General features: G+C 37.2%; 1 pseudogene; it reads left to right on the forward strand.

The window, feature by feature from the left end:
- The first annotated feature begins 295 nt into the window (after positions 1-295).
- The window catches only part of LOC149177552 (AUGMIN subunit 6-like), a 98312-nt pseudogene continuing 83551 nt past the window's right edge, over positions 296-15056 (forward strand).

Raw genomic sequence — 15056 nt, forward strand, 5'->3', positions numbered from 1 at the left:
TTTCCTAGTTTTCTAGATTCGACAATTTCTATATAACCACCTCCCTTTGGGATTAGAAGTTTTTTTGTTCATGTATTGCTATTGTTCATTAATTTAATAAATTGATTTTATGGAGAAAATTCTTTCTCTCCTCTCTTGAATATCAGCAAATTACTTGTGTTTAATTTAACTAGAATTCTAGATCTATTGCAGTTTCTGCAGGAATTCTACATGGTATCAGAGCTAGTTCGAATTTAGTGGATTGTACATGGTTTTATTTACAGGTATAGATCATTAGGAGGCGTAGAAAGTAGCAATGGATCAGCTCTCTCAGCCCACAAAACTTGTTCTAAATCCTTTCAATTACTTCGAATGGAAGACAAAGATTACTCTGCTCCTCCGAAGCAAAGGGATTTACATGGTAACAATGGGAACGAAGACTGAACCGACTTATGCAGTGGAGAAGATCAAGTATTTCAATAAATTAGATGAAGCAATTGGGCTGATTTTCCTATCAATTTCCAGAGACCTCCTCTTTCATGTCAGCAAAGCCACTACTATCGATGTGGTTTGGACCACATTGGAAGGACTATTCGGCAAGCAGGATGAAATGAGAGTGCATCAACTGGAGAATGAACTCATATCCCTCAGTACAACTCATTTCAACAACCTGCAAGAATACTTCACCAAGTTTAAATCCCTCCTCATTGAACTTGATGCATGTGGAGTCAAGAAAGAGGAAGATCAACTCATCCTTTCGATTCTCTCAAAATTAGGCCCTGAATATTCCGTATTTGTATTGTCTTTTCAAGCATCTAAACTGACTCAGGAAAAAAGGAAAATGCCTCCATTGAATGAATTCATTGTAGCATTGACTCAAGAGTAGGCTAAGTTAGTCCAAATGGGTGCCATCAAGCATTCAAAGAACCAAGCACTTGCGGCTACTGATGCTCCAAAGAGAAGTGGAAGAGACAAGAAAAAAGGGAAGGGTAAATTTAATGAATCGAAGAAGGAGAGACCCATACAATATTCAGAGAGCTATTCTTTGCCTAAGGGTAAGAAGAAGAAGGAAAGAACAATTTGTAACTAATTTTCCAAAGGTTTTCATCCCGAAGAAAATTGCATGAGGAAAACAATCTATGAGATAGCTAAGTAATTGCAGCAGCACAATCTCACCGTGCCCGAGAATGCAAAGAAGAAGGATGATAACAGAATGGGAGATGGGAGAGGGAGAGCATGAGATGGTCAGGCTTTAATGGCTATCACATCGAATCCATCAACTTAGATCCTTGATTCAGGTTTATCGAACCATATGGCTGCATCAAAATATGAATTTTCCTCCATCGAAGAAAGCACCAGATCCACAATTTACTTTGGAGATGCCACACTCACAAAGGTGTGTAGAGAAGGAATTGTAGACCTTGAAGGGGGCTGCTTCAAAAATGTGCTTCATGTTCCCTCGCTATCCACAAATATTCTCTCGATATATCAGATCACTCATTCTGGCTCTGGAAGGAAGGTGGAGTTCACTATGGACTCTGTAGTGATTACCTACATTTCCACGGTCTCACAGCTTGCACATGGAATTGAAGATCACAGTTCTCGTTTGTATTTCTTCTCCTACTTTGTTCCTAAATCTATTATCACTGTATTTCTGTCACAATCTAATGATATCAGGAGGTTATGGCATGAAATATTTGGCCATCTAAACTATAAGTACTTGCATCAAATTAGTAAGGAAAACATGGTAGAAGGATTTCTCGCTATTAAATTCACAAGTGGTGTATGTCAAGGATGCATTCTTGGCAAGCATCTGGAGCAAAAGTTTGATAAAGGGAAGGCACATAGAGCTTTTTCACCTCTTGGGCTGATTCACAGTGACGTCATGGGCCCATTCTCGCAACCTTCAATTAGTAAGGCTTGATATGTACTCACCTTCATAGATGATTTCTCTCACTTTACTTGGGTATTTTTTTTGAAATTAAAATCGGAAGTATTTGAATGCCTTATAGAATTTAAAGTACTTGCTGAGAATGAGTTTGGGTGTAAGATTAAGATACTTTGTATTGATAATGGGGGGAGTATGTCAACAAATATGTACAACAACTTTGTATTGATGCAGCTATACAACTACAACACATAGTGCCATATACACCACAATAAAATGGTGTCACGGAGAGGAAAAACCAGTCATTAAAAGAGATGGTCAATTGTATTCTATAGTCCAAATCATTAGCTCCTAAGCTATGGGCTGAAGCTATTAATTGTGTAGCATACATTTAGAGCCACATTCCTCACAAATCACTCAAAGGCACCACTCCATTTGAATGTTTGACCGATAAGAAACTGAAAGTGTCGCACTTTCGCATTTTTGGTTCACGAGCATGGGCTCACATTCTGACAGATAAGAGGAAGGCTTTGGAGCCTCAAAGTGTTGAATGTTTCTTTGTTGGATATCCTAACAGTGTCAAAGGATATAGATTTCTAGACTCTCATACTGAAAAATTCCTTGTAGCTCGAAGTGTGAAGTTTGAAGAAGAATCACTGCATGATTTTTCAGCAGACCATGCCGAGGAACTGCTTGTTGCCACTAATGAGGACGAGTACGAAACTTATTTGAGCACTTCATAGCAGCCATTAGAGAAGCCTCTTGGGTATGATTCAGAGGATGAGGAGCAGCTGATGGTTGTTCCAACTCAACTTCGAACATGGGCAGAGAAAACCCTACAAGATGTGGGTGAACTAGTCGGTGATCCTGCGGATGCGAGAAGGACTAGATCACAATGTTTTGGGACTCCTCAAGCCCTGACTACCACCGAACCATTTCTTCCCATACATTTCTATATGACACTTGGTTTAGATCCACATTCACACTCTGAGGCTACTGGAAACCCACTTTGGGAGGTTGCCATGGATGAATAGTACTCTTCTCTCATGGAAAACAACACATAGGACTTGGTTCCACTTCCAAAAGGAAGAAAGCTTGTTCGATGCCAATGGATCTATTGAAAAAAGATTGCTGCAGATGGTGAGATCAAAAATTATAAAGCTCAAATTGTTGCAAAAGGATACTCACAGGTACATGGCATAGACTACGCAGAGACATTTGCACCTATTGCAAAAATGGACTCCATTCGATGAGTTTTATCCATTGCTGCTTCTCGCGGATGGGAATTTCATCACATGGATGTGAAGAGTGCATTTCTTCATGGAGATCTCAAGGAGGAGATATATATGGAGCAGCCACAGGGATACATTCAGAACTCTTCCCTTGTTTTTAGATTAAAGAAATCTTTGTATGGCCTAAAACAGGCTCCTAGAGCCTGGTATGCAATGATGGATTCTTTCTTGCTTTCCATTGGATTCATTCGATGAAAATATGATCTGAATGTTTATTTGCTGCAGCATGATGATTCCCTTTTTCAGATAGAACTTTATGTAGATGATTTACTGATTATAGGGAACTTTACCTCAGTTATTGATTCGGCAAAATCAACATTGCACAATCGATTTTCCATGACAGATTTGGGATTGTTGCACTACTTTCTTGGTCTTGAAGTTTCTCAGTCTACTTCAGGGATCAAGATGGCATAGTCTAAGTATGCATCAGATCTACTTGTCCACTTTTAGATGATAGCATGCAAGCCAACATCATCTCCCTTTCTTTCGGGGATGAAATTTGAGTATGCAGGTACTACAACTTTGGTGGATAGTACACTGTATCGAAAGTTGGTTGGGAGTTTGTTGTATCATACTCACACCTGACCTGATATATATTTTGTGGTAGGAGTTTGTTCTAGATATATGCAGGAGCCTCATGAGCTTCACTGGAAAGCTGCAAAGAGAATCCTTAGATATGTGAAAGGTACTTCCAATTTTGGTATCTTTTATGCTACAGATTGCCCACTTTCACTGACTGGGTACACAGATTCTGATTGGGTTGGCGATGGTACAGACCGAAAGTCCACCTCTAGTTATGTTTTTAGCTTTGGTTCAGGGCCTTTTTTCTAGTCTAGCAAGAAGCAATCCATGATTTCTTTATCTACAGTCGAGGTAGAGTATAGAGGTGCAGTGAATGTAACTACACAGGCTATTTGGTTGCAGGGGCTTCTCTCCGATTTTGGTATTCAGTATCCACTTCCGACTGTCATATTTTGTGACAATCAGAGGTCCATTAAGATATCAATTGATACAGTTTAGAGGTATAGGACCAAGCACATGAAGATTCACATGCATTACATCCGCGAGCTAATTCGTGACCGAGTCATATCACTGTAGTACTGCCCCATTGAGCAACAGGTTGCAGACATATTCACCAAGTCTTTCACTGATAAGAAATTTTCAGAACTGAGAGCTATGCTTGGAGTAGTGGAGACAACTGAGTAGGCCCACCTAGCCACTTAGCCCTTTTTTCCTCTTTTTTTTTTTTTTGGGGGGGGGGGGTGGGTGGTGTTCCCACAAGGTTTTCCCTCTTTCTTCATTTTATGAGGATCTTTTATTTATTGTACCTGAGTACCTAACATGGCATCTTGGCCGAGACTCAGTTTAGATAAGTGAGTTAGGATGAAAGGGGGCATTGGAATATAATCCTAGTATCTACATTTATTTTTTAGCCTACGTATCCTTGACTTAGCTACATGCACTAAAAATCATGTTCACACTTAGTTTTTGGTAAACTAGCTCGGTGGACCAACTTTCCCTTGTTTTTTGCCTTTAAAGGCTTAATATTATGGAAATATTGGTCCAACCACTTTCCTAAACCATTTAGACATCTAAGTGCATGTTCACACCTAACCACACCTCATCCACTTGAGTTATTTGAGGATTGGCACCCCACATGAAGATTCCCCCTTAAATCAAGGGATTTGGTCCCCGGGACCATTTTAGCATGTTTTTAAGTTGCCTTCCTTGATAAATGCACCCCTCCTCATGCTTTCCTCGTGGCTGATAGTTGGCATAGGTTTTCTTGAGTCATTGTTTCTATTTTAGGCCTCCCTTTAGCTTTTCTTAGCATTTCCTATTTTTTACTAGTTTTTTCCTAGTTTTCTAGATTCGACAATTTCTATATAACCACCTCCCTTTGGGATTATAGGTTTGGTTGCTCATGTATTACTATTGTTCATTAATTTAATACATTGATTTTATGGAGAAACATCTTTCTCTCCTCTCTTGAATATCAACAAAATACTTGTGTTTAATTTTACTAGAATTCTAGATCTATCGGAGTTTCTGCAAGAATTCTACACTACAGACTTGCTCTAAAATGAATTGGATGTGTTATGTCTCTCAAAGGAGGTTGAAAATCTACTTTATATAGACTTCCAATATCTCTTTAAGCTCAATGTGAGGCCAAATTCACCTAGCTAGCTGAATTGTTCTTGGGAGCACCATAAACATTTTTCCAAAATACAAGATGATTTGTTTTCTTTGATACAGGTGCCCAAATGAGTATTTAGATAATGAAAAGGAACTTTTGACCCAAGAAAATCCTATAGGAATGCAATGGATTCTTGACGTATTGACCAAAGACTCAAGCATGAAACCCATGCTTTATAAAATTTTATTTTTACAATTTTCTTTCTTCTTTTGATCAATATATACTAATTACATCATGAAATGAGATGAATGAAAATTATGAAGATCGAAACTAGTTACATTTCCCAACAGACAAGAGCATTTTAATTCAACTAATTCATAGGAGAAAAACCAATTATATTGCCATTTTGAATTTCTTGCCCAGTTTGGGACAAAGTTTCATTTGATACATGATGATAGCAAGAGAACTATGGTTCGTGATATATGTTGCATGACGAAATTTTATATTCCTCCAAATGCAGTGAAATAAGATCTCCAAGGGCAGTGAAACAATATCTCTTCAAGATGACAACTCTTCTAGCCTTTCGTGCTCACCAAGGTAACTTGCAACACCTCCTGCAATTTTGGACCTGATGACACCATAGAAACCCTATGGTATTCACATGTGTGAACATTAGAAGACAAATTACAAACTTTTGAAATCTTGATGTGTCTCTCAATAGGTCAAAGATCCATCTTTATATAATCTTTCCAAGAGGCTCCATTAGCCCTCTTTAGGCCAACTTTTCCTTGGCTAACCGACTTGGTCTTAGGAGCCTTCTACACATTTCTAATTTCAAAATAATTTTTCTTTCCTTGATACAAATTACCAAAAGGGTATTTTACAATATGACAAGGACTCTTGACTCATGAAAAACCCTAGAAGCATTCAATGGATGCTTGACCTAATGAAAAAATGACTTGAGCATGAAACCCATGGTTTATAAAAGTAATTTTCTTTCTTCTTTTGATAGATACATAAGAATTACATTATGACATGAGTCAAATGACAATTATGAAGACCGAAAATAGTTACATTCTTCAACATATCAAATTATGTGAGTAGTTTTTTGTAATGGAAGATTAAATTCTATTAGATTATGTTGAGTTCTCAAGTTATAAAGTGAGTTCAATGGCTAGGATGAATAGGTTCTCAAGTTCTCAATTTTTAAATATTACTTGAATATTTTAAATGCAAAGAACTTCCTTGTAACTCACTTGTACTATTATAATGTTCTTGTGGTTTTGTCAAGACGTTTCTCAACATCCCTTATGACACTTGCTAACAATTTGTCTCATTTGATGGAGTGTTGTAGGACATTCAACCAAACATGTATTTATCAGATCTATCATCATCGAGTGATGGAAGTTCATGTAAGATAGAAGAAATTGACCAAACATCTCGTACATCATCTAGCAGGTGAAGATCAATGAGAGGTGAAAATATTAGAATAAAATTTCGTAGATGCATGGAAATTTTTCTCATTAAAGGGGGGTCATGTACTTATGATAATGAGAGAATAGATGACATCGAGGTGCCCTTGAGGCACAAAAAATAGTGAAACAATGGGAACCCAAGGATCTTCTTGAAATAAACATTGATTTGTATGCTAATGAAAGGATATACCACATTGCCCCATCGTCATTACATTGTTTGGGCCTATTTTCCATGGACGACATAAAGGTATGTTACAAAGGATTAATTGAATGGATGGAGTATGTCAAACCCTGTTACAACTACAATTATTGGGTATGACTAGTCCAATATACCAAAAGTATGTGAAGATATGGAGTGGCCACAAATTATATACAAAAGACAATGATGAAAATAAAGGTGCAACTATTTATATTGATGGAAGGCAAGAAGTAGCAAGGAATATTGCAGGGTTTATAAATAGTACACAACTCGTCACCACAAATAAGCAACCCAATTGCATATTCGAGGGATGTGAAGGAAACTATATATTTGTATGTGCCATTAAATCAATAGTTGTAGGGGAAGAGTTTCTCATTGATTACAATTTAAATAAAATAAATACAAATATTGCTATTATGGGGGCGATATGTATTCAATTTTACCCAACTTGTAAGCAATGTCTATTGTATGTTATGATTTTCATTTACTACAATATATTGTTAGACATCTTGTAAGTTGAGGAAACATTTTAATACGTCATGGTTAAAATATTGTGTCAGGTTGATCAAGGTCAAAGGGAACCAACCTCACAACAGGTAAACATCAATGTAGTTGTACGTAAAATAATATAACCATGAGATATATATATATATACAAGTATCATTTTATCCATTATAGAGTAAGTCAAATTCATATTTTTAGGCATCATATAACTAAATGAAAGATTCACTATGCATATGACCAACTTGAGCAAATGCATTCCTTCATCCTTTTCAAAGTATTGTTTCTATACAATATGGAATATATATTGATCCTGTCATAATGCCTCTTGTAAGAGCCTTCCAAGATGATGAAGTTTTTATAAATTTATTGGCCATGATATAACATGAAGTTTCTATATAAATTTAGACATATGTCAATAGTGGTTTTCGTATCAATATAAGGATGATTAATTATGGATGAATTGCAAATTGCACATATTTGATAAATAGGGTGATAAGGGGAAGGCACCAACCTTAGAGTAGTCCAGAGATGTTCATGAGGAAGAGGTTACTGATGAAGAATTTTTTATGTCCATCGATCCAATCCAAACAATAAATAAGCTTAAAATGAAAGAAAACAAGAAACTTAATTCTTTAGTTCTGATTGAGCTTCAGACAGATGAGATAAAAGTAAAAATCAGAACCTTGGTGTAATAAGTTAGTTGGTATGGGGTGAGAAACTCATTTAATTATCCCATTTATTTGTTTATGATTTAGTTATCTCATCCTTTATAAAACTTTGTATTTTAGAGGGTTTTTTGGCAGAGTACGATCCTCATGCTATGACTATGGGGGATGATGTTGGTATTAACATTGATGCTCCACCTGTGAGTGAGTCACCAGTCATTAAGATCGATACACTAGCTCAATCACCCACAACACAATATGCACTGCCTGAACAATGTACGTCATGATCTACACATGATGTCATGGATACAAAGCATGATCCGATTACACAATTTGAAGTGAGATTTCCTGGATCTTCCCATGTTACTAGCACGAGATCACTACCAATCACGTTTTTGGTAGATGATGACAATGTTCACATGAAAATAGAGAAGCTTCCAAGTATTTAAGAAGTGTTTTAAATATTAAGTACAACCTAAATAAAATTAATGTATAGTTTGTGATTATTTTAAACTGATGATAATATCGTTTTGCAGGAAATGATGTATTTTATAGGTGTTAATATCATATAAATTGGGAAATATTTAGGCTGACCATTCACACAAACTAAAAATATCAAAGTTCAAAGTTAAAACATTAAATTATTAATAGAATGGTTCGCTTGTTTGGTGATGGTACCTTCAACAGAACCGGAGATACCTCAAAGGCGAGTCTACATTTAAAATATTTGCGGGGCCAATATAGGTCTCAATTGGAAAGGGCAAGGTCACATGAGCACCCTCCATCGATTCCAGAGATGGAGTGGAGAGAACTCATGGAATATGTTATGAAACCAGCTCAAGAAAAGATAGAAAAGATAGATCAACGCCTTAGAATTCAGCCTCTTCGAGGGGGCAACCTCCTTTACATTACATAAATGAACAATTCTTGGATGATACAAATGACAAAACCTCCTTTCTATATATAGGAGTCTAAGGAGTCACAATATAATCCAGCCGACCTAACAATAATAATATAAAGCCACAAAAATAACAATATAGGGATTCTATGGGCACATTAATAACAATATGGGGGCAATGGGGGCACAACAATATAAATAAGGGGTATAACTACAATAGTAATGGGGTAATCACTAGTATTATAGGGACCCAACATGCCCCTCTCCTTCAAAAAAGTGTTGTCCTCAACGCTTGAGTAGTTCTGGATACTTCTGCATAAAATTCTCATCCTCCCATGTGGAATCTTCAGCGGATAAGTTCTTCCACTTGATAAGATACTCTGAAATTGATCGATTTCGTAGCTGTCGAGTTCTTGTTTCTGTGACTGCTTCCGGTTCCAATATAATTTTTCCTTCCTCGTCAAGTTCTGGCAATATTGTTTGAACTGGGAGCTTGTCGCCTATAACCTTCTTTAAACATGAAACATGGAAAACTGGGTGCAATCGAGAAGCTGCAGGAAGCTCCAATTTGTATGCCATAGTACCAATCTTTTGCAACACCTTGTACGGACCATAATACTTTGGTGATAATTTATTATCCTTCTTAGCTTGCTTGAGGGACATTTGCTTATATGGTTGTAGCCGTAGGAATACCCAATCACCTACATCAAAACTTCTTTCACTGCGATGTTGATCTGCCTGTTGTTTCATTCTATTCTGTGCCAACACGAGGTTATCCTTTAAGAGTTGGAGGACTTGTTGTTGATGTTCGATGTGATGTTCCACTGCCTGAACCTTAGAATTTTCTCTTAAATATGATGTGATGGATGGTGGTTGATACCCATAAAGTGCCATAAATGGGGTCATTTTTGTTGCTGTATGGAAGGAAGTGTTATACCACCATTCAGCCAGAGGCAACCATTTGACCCATTGTGTCTGTTTATCAGATACAAAGCAACGAAGATATCCTTCCAAACATTTGTTTACTATCTCAGTTTGCCCATCAGATTGAGGATGATAAGATGAGCTATGAGCTAACTGAGTACCAAGACAAGAAAATAATTCTGTCCAAAAATTTCCAGTGAAAATGGGATCTCTGTCACTTACAATAATCTTTGGGTTTCCATGTAGCTTTTGAATTGTTTCCATAAATGCAGTAGAAACTGTACTGGCTTTAAATGGATGTGATAATGCACAAAAGTGTGCATACTTGGTAAGTCTGTCAACTACCACCATGATGACACTCTTTCCCTCAGACTTGGGTAAACCTGTGATAAAATCCATTGAAACCTCCTCCCAACGTTGGCTTGGAATGGATAAAGGTTGTAATAGACCTGGTGTCTTAATTGTTTCAACTTTATTTTGTTGGCAAACCAAACATTCCGCCACAAACTTTTGAATATCTGATTTAAGGCCATCCCAAAAAAATTCCTTCTTAACCCTGTGGTAAGTTTTTAAAAATCCTGAGTGCCCTCCTAAGGGAGAAGTGTGCAATTCCATAAGAATCTTTTGTTTTAGCTGGGAATTCTTACAGAGGTATAAGCGATCTTTGTACCATAACGAATCATTTTTCCAGCTAAATGTATCAGACGTACTGGAATCTTGTTGTAGCTTTCGAATAAGTGCCCACACTTCTTCGTCATTCTTCCATTCCTCCCTTGCTTCGTTTATCCAATCTGGTTGGATAATAGAAATGGCGCACAACAATGCTTCCACATCCTCATCCTTTCTTGAGAGTGCATCTGCCACCACATTTTGCTTCCCTTTTTTGTAGATGATTTCAAAGTCATAACCCAACATCTTTGTGACCCACTTTTGTTGCTCTTCAGAGGATAATCTTTGTTCTAAAAAGTATTTAAGGCTATCATGATCCGTTTTTACCTTGAAGTGTCTTCCCATTAGGTAGGGTCGCCATTTCTTAAGTGCATGGAGTATTGCCAACATTTCCTTCTCATAAATAGCTTTGCTTAAAAACTTTCCCTTGATTGGACGACTTTCAAAAGCAATGGGTCTTTCATCTTGCATTAGAACAGCACCAATTCCATTTCCTGAAGCATCACATTCCACAATAAAGGTTTTTGTGAAGTCCGGTGTAGCTAAGACCGGTGCTTGGCACATTGCCTCTTTAAGATGTTCAAAGGCCTTTGTTGCTTCCGGAGTCCATGAAAATGCATCTTTCTTCAATAATGTTGTTAGAGGTGCTGCTATTCTCCCATAATTCTTAACAAACTTGCGATAATACCCTGTCAACCCAAGAAATCCTCGCAGATGCTTTATGGATGTGGGGATTTTCCATTCCTTAATGGCTTTAATTTTGCTAGGGTCTACCTTAACTCCTTCATGAGATACAATATGACCCAAATATTCCACCTCCTGGACTCCAAAGAAACATTTGGATCTTTTTGCATATAATTGTTTCTCCTCCAATAGTTGTAGCACCCTGTCAACATGTTCAACATGATCCTTCCAAGACTTGCTGTAGATTAGTATATCATCAAAAAATACTAACACAAATTTTCTAAGGAATGGTTTGAAAATTGAATTCATCAAACCTTGAAATGTTGAAGGTGCATTGGTAAGGCCAAAAGGCATGACCAAAAATTCATAATGACCCTCATGAGTTCTAAATGCCGTTTTCGGAATGTCTTCAATCTTCATTCTGATTTGATGATATCCTGAACGAAGATCCAACTTGGTGAAGTAAATTGATCCATGCAATTCATCCAGTAATTCATCAATGACAGGAATGGGGAACTTATCTTTAATAGTGAGCTTGTTGAGCTCCCTATAATTCGGACACATGCGCCATGATCCATCCTTCTTGTGCACCAATACTACTGGAGCAGAGAAAGAACTTTGACTCGGTTGAATTATACCAGCCTCTAGCATTTCTGCAACCATACGTTCAATTTCACTTTTTTGGACATAGGGATATCTGTACGGCCTGATGTTTGGAGGAACACTTCCTGGAATCAGATGAATAGCATGATCATGATCACGCATAGGTGGGAGACCTTTGGGAGTCTCAAATACCTTGGAATGATTGTCCAGGACTTTTTGGAGATCTGGAGAAATAGATGATTCCAATGTGGAAACATCTAGCGAACATAATTGTGCAATTACACCTCTTTGCTCCTTTTTTAGAAGCTTTGTCATACCATTAGAGCTGATTATCTTTCCTGGTTTCCCTGCAATACCCCTTAATTCAACTTCCTTTCCTTCCGTAGAAAATTTGATGAAAAGTTCTTGAAAATTAAAAGCTATTGTACCCAAGGATTGTAGCCATTGGACTCCTAGTACAACATCAGCACCTCCCATTGGAATGGAAAGCATTGGGCTAGTCAATACATATTCTCCCATGGATAGCTTGATATTATGGCACTTTCCAGAGCAATTTATTGTTCCTCCATTTGCAATCATCACTTGACACTCTGGTGCTGGATATAGGAAGCAATTCAATTCTTTTGCTACCCTACAATGAATAAAATTGTGGGTGCTTCCTGAATCAATCAACACTATTACCTTTTTCTTCTTGATTTGTCCTTCTATCTTGATGGTTTGAGGAGTGGTAATTCCCGCCAATGCATTACAAGATATGGTCGGATTTATTTGTTCTTCATCTAGGCTTTGTTCCTGGAGTATATCCTTTTCTTTTGACCTTTCTTGCTCCTTTTCTTCTTCCTCTTCACAATCTATGTAGAATAATTTCTTCTCAGCACACTTATGACCTTTAGTGTATTTGCTATCACAACTGTAACAAAGCCCTTTTGCTCTTTTTTCTTCCAATTGTTGTGGTGTCAACCTTATAGGTTGTGGAAGACTAGGGGCAACAACACTTCCGTCTTTATAGTTGTGAGTGGTATGCTTCCTGGTTGCCATAATTTTGCTTTCCATTTTTCTTGCTAACCTGAATGCCTTCTCTAATGAATCAGGTTCCCAAAGGCGAACATCATGTTGGATATTATCCTTTAAAGACCCTATGAACACATCAATCCTATGCTCCTCTGGAATATCTTTTACCCTTATGTTCAATTTTTGGAACTCCTCAATGTGCTCCATTATTGAACCCTTTTGTTTGAGACTTATCAATTGGCTAAAAAAAGTGTTGCTTTTTGTATCCTCATAATGTGCTATCAATTCTTCCGTAAAAATTGCCCAAGTGATAAATTGTTTACGAGAGCAAAGCCATTGATACCATACAAACTGATTTGGTTCCAAATATAAAGTTGCCATACGTACCTTTTGTGTGTTTTGCACATTATTGAGATCGAAGAATTGCTCCATCTGTAATATCCATGTGGCGGGATCCTTGCCATCAAACTTCCTCATATCGATTTTTGGAATATGGTGGGTCTTCGATCCAACATTAGAGTCTATGGAATCATGATTAACATTTCTTTTGTTCACATCATGAGTTTCCTTTACAACCTTTTCACCATTAGTAAGTATTTCTTGTAGAAAATTTGTCAAATCTGTCTTCAAATCTGCCATGTTTGTCTTCAAATCTGTCCTCAAATATGCCTTCAGATCATCCATCTTAGCTTCCATGACCTTTATCTTAGATTCCACGCCATTTATCTTAGCATTTGTTAGCTTTTGTGAGCGTGACATTTGTTGCACTTGTTCTTGTAATTTTGATATATCATGTAGCATTTCTTCCTCTTCTTCATGAGTCATGCTAGAGCTTTCAGGTTCCTTACTAGGTGTTTGCATTTTCTTTCCTCGGGGCATCAGTTACCGATAATAATGCTTTACTATGCCCTTTGAATTCCTTCAAACCAAGCTTATGCAAAAATTTAAAAAAAACTACACACCTTTTTTTACTTTGTAGAAGCCTGATATTGAATCTGATGTATCTCTGTAATTTCGAATCATCCAGTTCTGAAATTGTAACCTGTAGTAGCCTTCTATGTCCTCTTTCCAATGCCACTAGTCTGATCCAAATTGGATTCTCCAAGAAAGAGTTATGCACAATCTCCCACAGTGACCTGATTATAGACTAGTTCAGTAGAGCGAACTTGTATGAAGTGCCACGTGTCACTGTTTCAACCTTTGACTCTGAAAAATATATAAAAGAAAACTACAGTCTGTCCTCTTTCTGTACCTTCTTACAAAATTTCAATCCGATGCTCAGAAAGAAAGTTATGACGATTTTCCCCAGGTCACCTGTTTTGAATGTAATTCAGGAGTCTGCAAAAAGACCAACTTCCTCAGATCATATCTCCAAAAATATCACGCTAAAAGCTCTGAAATTCAGACCCAAGGTTCAGCGCGATTTCTTCTCAAATGGGTTTTTTTTACGACTTCTGAAACGTCACAGAAAAAAAGTTATAGCGAAAATGCCACGATGACCTGTTTGGAGCAGCGAAACCCTAGAATCCAAAGCTCTGATACCAAATGTTATGAAACCAGCTCAAGAAAAGATAGAAAAGATAGATCAACGCCTTAGAATTCAGCCTCTTCGAGGGGGAAACCTCCTTTACATTACATAAATGAACAATTCTTGGATGATACAAATGACAAAACCTCCTTTCTATATATAAGAGTCTAAGGAGTCACAATATAATTCAATCGACCTAACAATAATAATATAAAGCCACAAAAATAACAATAGAGGGATTCTATGGGCACATTAATAACAATATGGGGGCAATGGGGGCACAACAATATAAATAAGGGGTATAACTACAATAGTAATGGGGTAATCACTAGTATTATAGGGACCCAACAGAATATGCACACAAGAAGGCACTTCGAAAAGCAGGAAGACTCCACCCAGACCAGGAAGGTATGATGAACTTTTAATAATGTAATTATGATGATTTATCATCATTGCGACATCTAATTAAGTTTTTCAATGTTTTAAATATAGTCTCCCAGATACTTCCAAAGCAACAATGGATAGAATAGCTAAACATGGGCGGCATAATCTTGGCCCAAGTGGTTACTTGAAACTGGCCGCAAAAATTGTAAGTATATA

Source organism: Pinus tabuliformis, chromosome 4_1 (assembly GCF_031772625.1).
Source record: "Pinus tabuliformis cultivar Carrire ecotype Pingquan chromosome 4_1, CPIR1, whole genome shotgun sequence".
Classification (NCBI taxonomy): domain Eukaryota; kingdom Viridiplantae; phylum Streptophyta; class Pinopsida; order Pinales; family Pinaceae; genus Pinus; species Pinus tabuliformis.